The sequence below is a fragment of the Papaver somniferum genome, unplaced genomic scaffold (genome assembly GCF_003573695.1).
Source record: "Papaver somniferum cultivar HN1 unplaced genomic scaffold, ASM357369v1 unplaced-scaffold_29, whole genome shotgun sequence".
NCBI classification, from domain to species: domain Eukaryota; kingdom Viridiplantae; phylum Streptophyta; class Magnoliopsida; order Ranunculales; family Papaveraceae; genus Papaver; species Papaver somniferum.
This window is the reverse complement of record NW_020639929.1, coordinates 2170411-2179628: the sequence shown is the minus strand read 5'-3', so window position 1 is coordinate 2179628 and position 9218 is coordinate 2170411. Positions and strand designations below refer to the sequence as shown.

General features: G+C 36.9%; 2 long non-coding RNA genes across 2 annotated transcripts; both read right to left on the bottom strand.

The window, feature by feature from the left end:
• Positions 1 to 6578: 6578 nt before the first annotated feature.
• LOC113341331 lies at positions 6579 to 8082 on the bottom strand. The gene is made up of 2 exons (XR_003355898.1): positions 8035 to 8082; positions 6579 to 7289 (listed from the first exon to the last, which is right to left on the bottom strand). It is a non-coding gene; the product is annotated as an uncharacterized LOC113341331 (long non-coding RNA).
• A 424-nt stretch (positions 8083 to 8506) lies between these two features.
• On the bottom strand, positions 8507 to 8850 carry LOC113341332. Its single transcript, XR_003355899.1, has 3 exons — positions 8827 to 8850; positions 8677 to 8741; positions 8507 to 8592 (listed from the first exon to the last, which is right to left on the bottom strand). It is a non-coding gene; the product is annotated as an uncharacterized LOC113341332 (long non-coding RNA).
• Between the last annotated feature and the right edge of the window lie 368 nt (positions 8851 to 9218).

Here is a 9218-nt window from a genome sequence, read left to right as displayed (position 1 = left end):
CCACATAGACTAAAATCTAAAGAGTTTTAGACTTAAATACCATAGAATTGGCTAAAGGCATGGCCCTTTGGGTCAACACACTTTTGTGTGAGGGAGAAGACCTAGACTAGGGCAAGGTTGCCTTTACCGTACGCGCGGTGCTTCGCAACGAAGCACGCAAGCCGCCGTCCGTCCGTCCGGGCATGTAAAAGAATCTTCTCTTGTCTTATGTGTCTGACACGCGTGCTTCTTTGTTGACTGACAAAAGCATACACTGTTTTCTATTCGCATGCTTCTCTTGGACAGACAAAAACTTTCACTTTACACAGTCTTCTAGTCAGCAGTTTTACAGCCTTTTCTTTTACACAGTTTTCTGAGTGACTGTTTTCTTGACAAAGTGAGAATCTCTGTCCCTCTTTTGTCATACGTATGGGAATCTTATTCCATTATTTCTAACGTCCAAATTTTTCTTGAACACTATATAAGAGAGGAGTTTTCAGCTCAATTTTACACAACAGAGAAACATCTCTTCTTCTGCTCCTTTGTTTTCTGTAAACAGTTACTACCCAGTTTTCTCTGTTTTAAGTTTTGTTAATCATTGCTGCCAAGTTCTAAGGGTGTTCTCTTGTATGCTACAATAAGGAACGCTAACGATAATCGTATCCTGGAGGAATCTCGTCGATAGGTCTATATCATCTCTCTACAAGAGGAGTAGCCGGCGAATATTGTCTTTAGGACAACGTATATCATACGTGCCTCTATTATTCTGCGACAATTTGCTGCTGCATCAGAAATCAACCATTGGTTCAAGCTAAGTATTTTTCACGGTATTTTTTCAATTGTTGTCAATATTTTCAACAATCTAAAGACAATACCTGACTACTTTTGGTTTTCCGTAACAACATGGGTAAAAGTACTGTTGACAAACCAGATAAGTTTAGTGGAAAAGACTTTAAAAGATGGCAATCAAAAATGTTGTTTTTCCTCAAAGACCAAAAATGATCCAAAACAGAAAAATAAGGCGAACATTGTAGATAATTCTGGATATTTTTCTGGCATGGTGTCTGAAGTCAACCTTGTCTCTAATGTGACCAATGTGAGAGACTGGTGGTTAGACTGGTGGTGCAAGAATCTTATCTCAGAAACCATCTTACTTGGTAAAGGTTTTAAATTTGTAGCCGAGTCTAACAAAGTTGTAATCTCTAAGGGTGGTGACTTCGTAGGAAAAAGTTATGTCACTGAAAACATGATTAAGCTTAGTGTACTTTCTTTGAACTTGAATGTTAATGCATCTTCTTCTGCTTATGTTTGTGACTCCTCACATATATGACATGATAGACTAGGACATGTTAATTTCAAATCCATTGAAAGACTTGCTAATTTAGGAAACATTCCTAAAATAAACATTGACAGAGGTCATAAATGTGAAATTTGTGTTGAATCTAAATATGCAAGAAAACCCTTTAACAAAAAGGTTGAAGTAGTACAACTCCTCTAGAACTAATCCACTCGGATTTAGGAGATTTGAAATCAACACCAACTAGAGGTGGTAAAAAATGGTACATCACTTTTATCGATGATTACTCACGATACTGTCAGGTGTATCTTCTTAGAAGTAAAGATGAAGCCTTAGATGCTTTCAAATTATATAAAACTAAAGTAGAAAACCAAAGAGGTGTTACAATTAAAACTCTTAGGTCAGACCGAGGCGGTGAGTATGTGATACCTATAGGAGAATTTTGCAAACTTAATGGCATCATTCATGAAACTACTGCACCTTCTTCACCTGAGTCGAATGGAGTAGCCGAAAGGAAAAACCGAACACTCATAGATATGGTGAACGCTATGTTAGCTAGTTCAGGGCTACCTACGAACTTGTGGGGGGAAGCAATTCTCTCTGCTTGTTATATCTTGAACCTAGTTCCATTTAAGAAATCTAACAAAACTCCATTTGAGTTATGGAGAGGTAGACAACCTTCCTATGCATTCTTTAAAGTGTGGGGGTGTTTTGCCAAGGTGGCCATTCTTCGCTCCAAGAAAACCAAAATAGGACCTAAAATTGTGGATTGTGTTTTCCTAGACTATCCTGAGCACACTACTGCTTATAGGTTCATGGTCATTGGTCAGAACACCATAATGGAATCTAGAGATGCAGTGTTTTTTGAACACATTTTTCCTTTAGGGTCTGGACCTCGCAAAAGGGTCCACGATGACCTCTCAGATGTTCCTTCAACTAGTCAGCCCCCGTATCTAGATGATGAGACCGAACCTAGAAGAAATGAGAGGGTAGAACCGAGAAAATTTCGGTCCAGATTTTGTGACTCTTACTGTAGAGTCGAACCCCAACCTATAAGGAAGCTATGACTTCTCCGGAAGCTCCCTTGGGAAGAAGCTTCATTAATGAGTGGATTCCATTCAACAAAAAAACTTGGGAGCTTGTAGACTTACCTCCTGGTAGTAAAACCATAGGTTGCAAGTGGGTCTTCAAAAGGAAGCTTAGAACAGATGGAACTATAGAAAAACACAAAGCTAGGTTGGTAGCTAAGGGCTATAAGACAACAGGAAGGATTAGATTTCTTTGATACCTATTCACCGGTCACAAGAATCACTTCTATTAGGATGTGATTGCTATTGCTTCTATTTATGATTTGCATATACATCAGATGGATGTTAAAACTGCATTTTTATATGGTGAATTGAATGAAGAAATTTATATGGACCAACCTGAAGGTTTTGTTGTGAAAGGTTTGAACAAAGTATGCAAATTGAACAAATCTGTATGGTTTAAAACAAGCACCTAAACAGTGGCATGAAAAATTTGATCATGTAATGATATCTAATGGCTTCAAGGTTAATGAATCTGATAAATGTGTTTACATTAAATCTGTGGATGATTCTGCTATTTTGTGCCTGTATGTTGATGATATGCTCATATTAGGCGTAGTAACCTTGATATTATTAATACCACTAAAAGCATGCTTAACGAAAATTTTGACATGAAAGACTTAGGCCCCGCAGATGTAATCTTAGGGATGAAAATCAGAAAGATCTGATGGATATAGTCTTAGTCAATCTCATTATGTTGAAACTGTACTTAAGAGATTTAATCATGAAAATGCTAAACCTGTATCTACTCCTTATGATCCCAATTGTACTTGAAAAAGAACAAGGGTGAGGGAATTTCTCAACTTGAGTATTCTCGCATTATTGGCAGTCTTATGTATTTGATGAACTGCACAAGACCTGACATTGCCTACACTGAGTAGATTGAGCAGGTACACTTGCAACCCTGGGCAGGATCACTGGAATGCTCTCTACAGAGTTCTACGGTACCTGAGAGGAACTTCAAACTATTGCTTAAGTTTTGGGAAGTATCCTGCTGTGCTAGAAGGGTATTGTGATGCTAACTGGATATCAGACTCAGATGAGTGCAAATCCACTAGTGGGTACATCTTCACACTTGGAGGTGCGTCTGTGTCATGGAAGTCTTCCAAACAGACATGTATAGCTCGATCCACCATGGAGTCTGAGTTTATAGCCTTGGAGAAAGCTGGAGAGGAAGCTGAATGGATACGAGGTTTCCTGGGAGGAATTCCACTCTGGCCCAAGCCTGTGTCTTCGATCGCAATCCACTGTGACAGTCAAGCTGCTATTGGTTGCGCAAAGAATAGTGTATACAACGGAAAGTCTATACATCTCAAAGAAGACACAAGACAGTGAAACAACTACTCTCTACTGGTATCATCTCTATAGACTTTGTGAGGTCTAAAGAGAATATTGCAGATCCTTTGACGAAAGGTTATCTAGAGAGGTAGTTAGATCCACATCGAGGGGATGGACTAAGCTCATAGAATAAATCGCCATGAAGGATACTCAACCTTGTGAATGGAGCTCCAAGATCAAGGTTCAATGAGACAACTAATTTTTGGTGATGTCGGAACAACACTATCTTGTCCCTCCCTATGGTGTAACGTGATAGTGATACCTGCATGATTTAGGATGATCTGTAAAGATCTTAATGAGTATCATGGCTTTGCTTAAAGCGGGGTGTGGTAGGACACTCTTAATGGACTCACCTATGTGGATGTTGGAAGTGAGGCCGCTTCCTATGAGAATTTGAGCTGATTCTCTATGGACACTCATTAAGTCCGGGATTTAGCCCACGGCTAAAACGGGCACAACGGCAAGAGCTTCGCAGCTTTTCTTCAAGACATCTAGTGTGGTTGTTATTTCTGAATTGCATTCACTGTTGGCGGTTCAAGACATTGTGTTGACCGCTACAACAAGCAGTTCCGGTAACCTCTCACTAAGTTAAGGTTCAATCTCTGGGACACCTTAGCCTAAATTTGATGTAATCTGTTTTCTCATAATTTTGTCGACATGTTTTATCATTCATGTGGGGATTGTTAGAAAAAACGGGTTTTTTGTTTTAAAACCAAATATGCATGGACTATGTTTTGATCCCTAGACCTATTTCCCACTAGTTGTTTTTTCTTTTGAATTGATAAAACAATAGTCCCACGTAGACTAAAATCTAAAGAGTTTTAGACTTAAATACCATAGAATTGGCTAAAGGGCATGGCCTTTTGGGTCAACACACTTTTGTGTGAGGGAGAAGACCTAGACTAGGGCAAGGTTGCCTTTACCGTACGCGCGGTGCTTCGCACCGAAGCACGCACGCCATCCGGTTGGGGCGGGCCCGGGTCCAGGTGTGGGTGTGGGTTCACTAGATCCTATCTTTTTGCTGAAAGTTTTCTTACGAGTTTTGTTTTTCTTATGGGTTTCCATACATGTAAAAGAATCTTCTCTTCGCATGGGAATCTTATTCCATTATTTCTAACGTCCAAATTTTTCTTGAACACTATATAAGAGAGGAGTTTTCAGATCAATTTTACACAACAGAGAAACATCTCTTCTTCTGCTCCTTTGTTTTCTGTAAACAGTTATTACCCAGTTTTCTCTGTTTTAAGTTTTGTTAATCATTGCTGCCAAGTTCTAAGGGTGTTCTCTTGTATGCTACAATGAGGAACGCTAACGATAGTTGTATCCTGGAGGCATCTCGTCGATAGGGCTATATCATCTCTCTACAAGAGGAGTAGCCGGCGAATATTGTCTTTAGGACAGCGTATATCATACATGCCTCTATTATTCTGCGACAATTTGCTGCTGCATCAGAAATCAAACATTGATTCAAGCTAAGTATTTTTCGCAGTATTTTTTCAATTGTTGTCAATATTTCCAACAGAAATTCCCTTAAAAACTTATGTTGGAATTTGGGTTTTTCACGTTTCTGTTCACAAGTTTTCATTTGTTTAAAACCCTTAACCATGTTAATTGAAAACTGAATTTCCAAGTTATTGTCTTCGGACGATTACTATAAGTTTCCTTATTGCTTTATGTATCATTTTTTTAGAGGACTGCAGTTTCTAGCACAGGCTTACTTTGGTGTACACTGGCAATGCTCTGCCGGTTTTGCATACATGAAAAGATATGCCATTGATTTGAGAAGGATGTTATTGTACATTTATTATCCTTGAACTTGACCTAGGTCATACAACGTTAACATGCCTATAGTATTTCGAAGTATTTGTTAAAATGACTATCAAAATAAGCCAAATTATTCATATTAGTGGCACTTTTAGTGCAGTTTTAATAAATGTACATGGGAGCATTGTTTGAGATCATATAACATAAGTGGACATACATAAAGACGATTCATAATAAACTGACTTAGATTTGGTATCAGACATGGCTACTATTGTTTCTATATACATTGTTTTGTTGTTTTTGCCCATTCCCTCATCTGTTTGTTAGCAAAATATTGGTCTGCTATGTTAGAATTTAGTTATCACAATAATACTGGTTGGAGCTTATCATTCTGTCATTTGAATAATAATCATGTTTGCTATTGCTATAGGAACTAGGATAAAGAACATACTAAGGAACAAAGGAAAAGGCAAAGGCAAAGGCCAAGGCAAGGTAAACTGAGATTTCACTATAAGAAAAGTTGGATTAAGCGACCACGCATTTTTGGTTGGAAAAGCCCATATTGAGTCGCTCTAACCCTTAAAGCGACTTAATTTGGCTCTCGCTCTCGAGTTGCAAAAGGTGGGATTTGTACAAGTCTATAGCAGCTAGGCAATCGCTTTAGTAATCAAGCAACTATCATGTAGCGTCTTTTTTCTTAATTGCTTCATGGCTAGACCGACCTTCCTAGAGCAAGCAAAATAGTGATCGCTTTAAAGCTAGACCAACCAAAATACAGCAAGTAAAACGCTGATCACTTCATAGATAAACCAACGATAATAGATCAAGTAACGCCGATCGCTTCATAGATAGATCAACCATAATAGAGCAAGTGAAATGCCTGAAGTTAGTTGCTTACATTGTTGAGCCACCAAATTTTTTGCCCTGGAGTTGGTTGCTTACATTTTTGAGCTACCGAAGTTGGTTGCTTACATTTTTGAGCTACCAAACTTTTTGCCCGCTACATCTGTTGTTCTGGTGCCGGGAGTATCTGGCCGATTTCAATTTTGATAATCAAATTGAAATTAAAATTAAAATTGATACTAAAACAAATTATGAACCAAATTAAAAACTAAATCAAGTTTTATTATATCACATAGATCAATTTACATCATTTCTTTAAAAAAGACAATCTTTACAGGAACAAAAAGATTAAAAATACAAACTAATCATTTCTTAAAAAAATGATGATTACAATTTCCTTAATTTTGAAACAAAAGATGAACACTCCTTCGACTTTGTAGCACCAAGCTCATAATAAGAGATTCATACTGCCATCATTTTTGTGTTTAAGTTCCTCTCTGATCATAGATGCAGTTAGAGGATACTTGGTAATTAACACCTATGGAAATGCCAAGATATTCAAGCAAGTTAGTTTTCACGAGAAACACAAAGAGATGAGATTGATACTATGAACTTAACAAACTGCAGAAAAAAAAATGAACCAGAATAACAAAAAGCGAAATGCACAGGTAGTTCTTACATATAGGTTTGAGAAACTTTTCATTGTTAGGTTGAAACTGCAAAGTTTAAGGATCATTATCAATTAAGCCAACATACAAAACAACCTAAGACCGCAAGATGTCTAAATCTGAAATGAGTAACAACTTAAAATGTAAGGGTCAAATGACTACAGGTCCAATAAGGAACAACAAACACGGGAGACAGACTCGCTATAAAAATACCCAATATACTGTCTAGTAGCATTTTAGAGGCCATACTAACCATTCTGCAACACCGAAAAAGGCATAATTGTGCCCTTTCAATTTGCACTCTCGTCTCATCTGCATCAACATGTATTCAATAAAACATCAAAAATCACCAGTAAATTCATTCACAATCACATGGGAAAAAAATCTCAAATGGAATCAATAGTAATTCAGACAAACTGTACGGATTTTCATTATATATACAGGACAGTTTTTTTTGTAACAGATGTTTTTGATAATCATTTTTGAGAAATCAGAAAACCATGTAGTAGGTAGTCAAGACCATGTTCTGTAAAGTGATAACTATTTCCATTCACCAAAATCACTCTGTAACCCTATATGCAAAAGTACTAGTTTAATTGGATTACAATCTAACCCCATACTTTATGTTCATTGAAACTGGAATGGAAAAATCTCAATCAAAATAAACTAAATGAATATCAGTTGGTTCTCTGGATCAATATGAATATCTTTCAAAACTGATAATAGAAATACTACAGCTTAGAAGAAAAAACCTACTTCTACAACTGTTTTATGTTCCAAATCTACAGTCTCCTGCTCTCCGAATCTAAGAATTATAAACCTGCAAAATAGAAGACGTCATCTCGAATTTTAGAAGGTTTAATCCAATGATCATTTATTCTTCAATTATTGTATATTCCCAGTGAGAAAATTACCTCTTCTCATTTACCGTGGGGTCGATTGTCCCAGTGTACACATAAAGCTTAAAAATTTCATGAATAAAAACATTTATTCAGTCTGGAAGGAAGAGAATTACGCAGAATTACAGTAACACATAAAACAAGTGACTAAATTTTACCTAGGAAAGTTCTCTCTTAGCTTCTGAAGAGCTGGAGGAGCATCTAAGATCAATATCTCAGAAGTACACATAGTCAGCAATAAGAACTAAATATAAGAGATACAACTATTTGACATTTTATATATTATCATGCATACGATAGAAATCCTAGTGAGCGACAATCATTTTGATGGGTGTTCAAGATATCTAAACAGCATCATACAATCTTGACTAATCACTTTCCACACCACAAACACCAAAACAATAAAACAAGAATCGAATCTCTTTGCACATACACAATATGAAGCTAAAGAATCATATCCTGAACGCATAAACTTGTCATAACAATAAACTATCATCAAACATGCGGTCCTAACCCAAACCATGGTGGATAAGAGGCTTCTTAAAGCCACAGTAATCTATATTAACCGGAAATACACGATATAATATCATCAGTGGCCAAAAAAAAACCACAATTACCTAAACACAAAGACTTGAATTGAATCCCTTGAGCTCTTCAATCCTGCACCAATTGATATCTTTCAGATACTTGAGAGCACCTTCGTCACGCTCTGTGATCTACATTCCGGAAAGAGTAAATTAAACCGACAATTATGGAATCTTATTCCAACAAGGAGAAAAATGGCTAATAATATCACTTACCTCCTCCATTAAAACTTCATTTGTCTTCACAGCATTGAGCCAAAAATCAGGAACACCCTTCTCTACTACAAATACACAATCTAGTTAAGATAATTCAAGCATTGTTTGGAAATTGAAAAACTCGAACAAAGATTAAAGTATATCTTATACCTTCTGCATCTTTAGTACTTTTCTGAAAAACTCGAAAAAAGATTAGTACTCAATTTTCTCACAAACTCTCAATCTTGTTCTTCTCAGTAAAACCCCTAATAATTTACAGCAGATAACATCCTTTTTCTCGCTGAAACTCCGTTCAAATCCCATTAGAGACTCAACCAATTTCTTTCCTTGGTTGAACGGTGCCCACCATTTCTTCAAAAGCTCTATTAATTCGAACCCATCTTCTACAAATCATGGATAGAAACTTTGAGTTTCTTCTAGCATAACTTCTTCATTTAATCTCATCATCTCCGAATCCATCAAAAATTCCTATTTCTGCAATACCAATTTCCTTCTCCAGCAGCTCCAACATCAACTCAGTTCAGAACCCTAATTCCTATTTC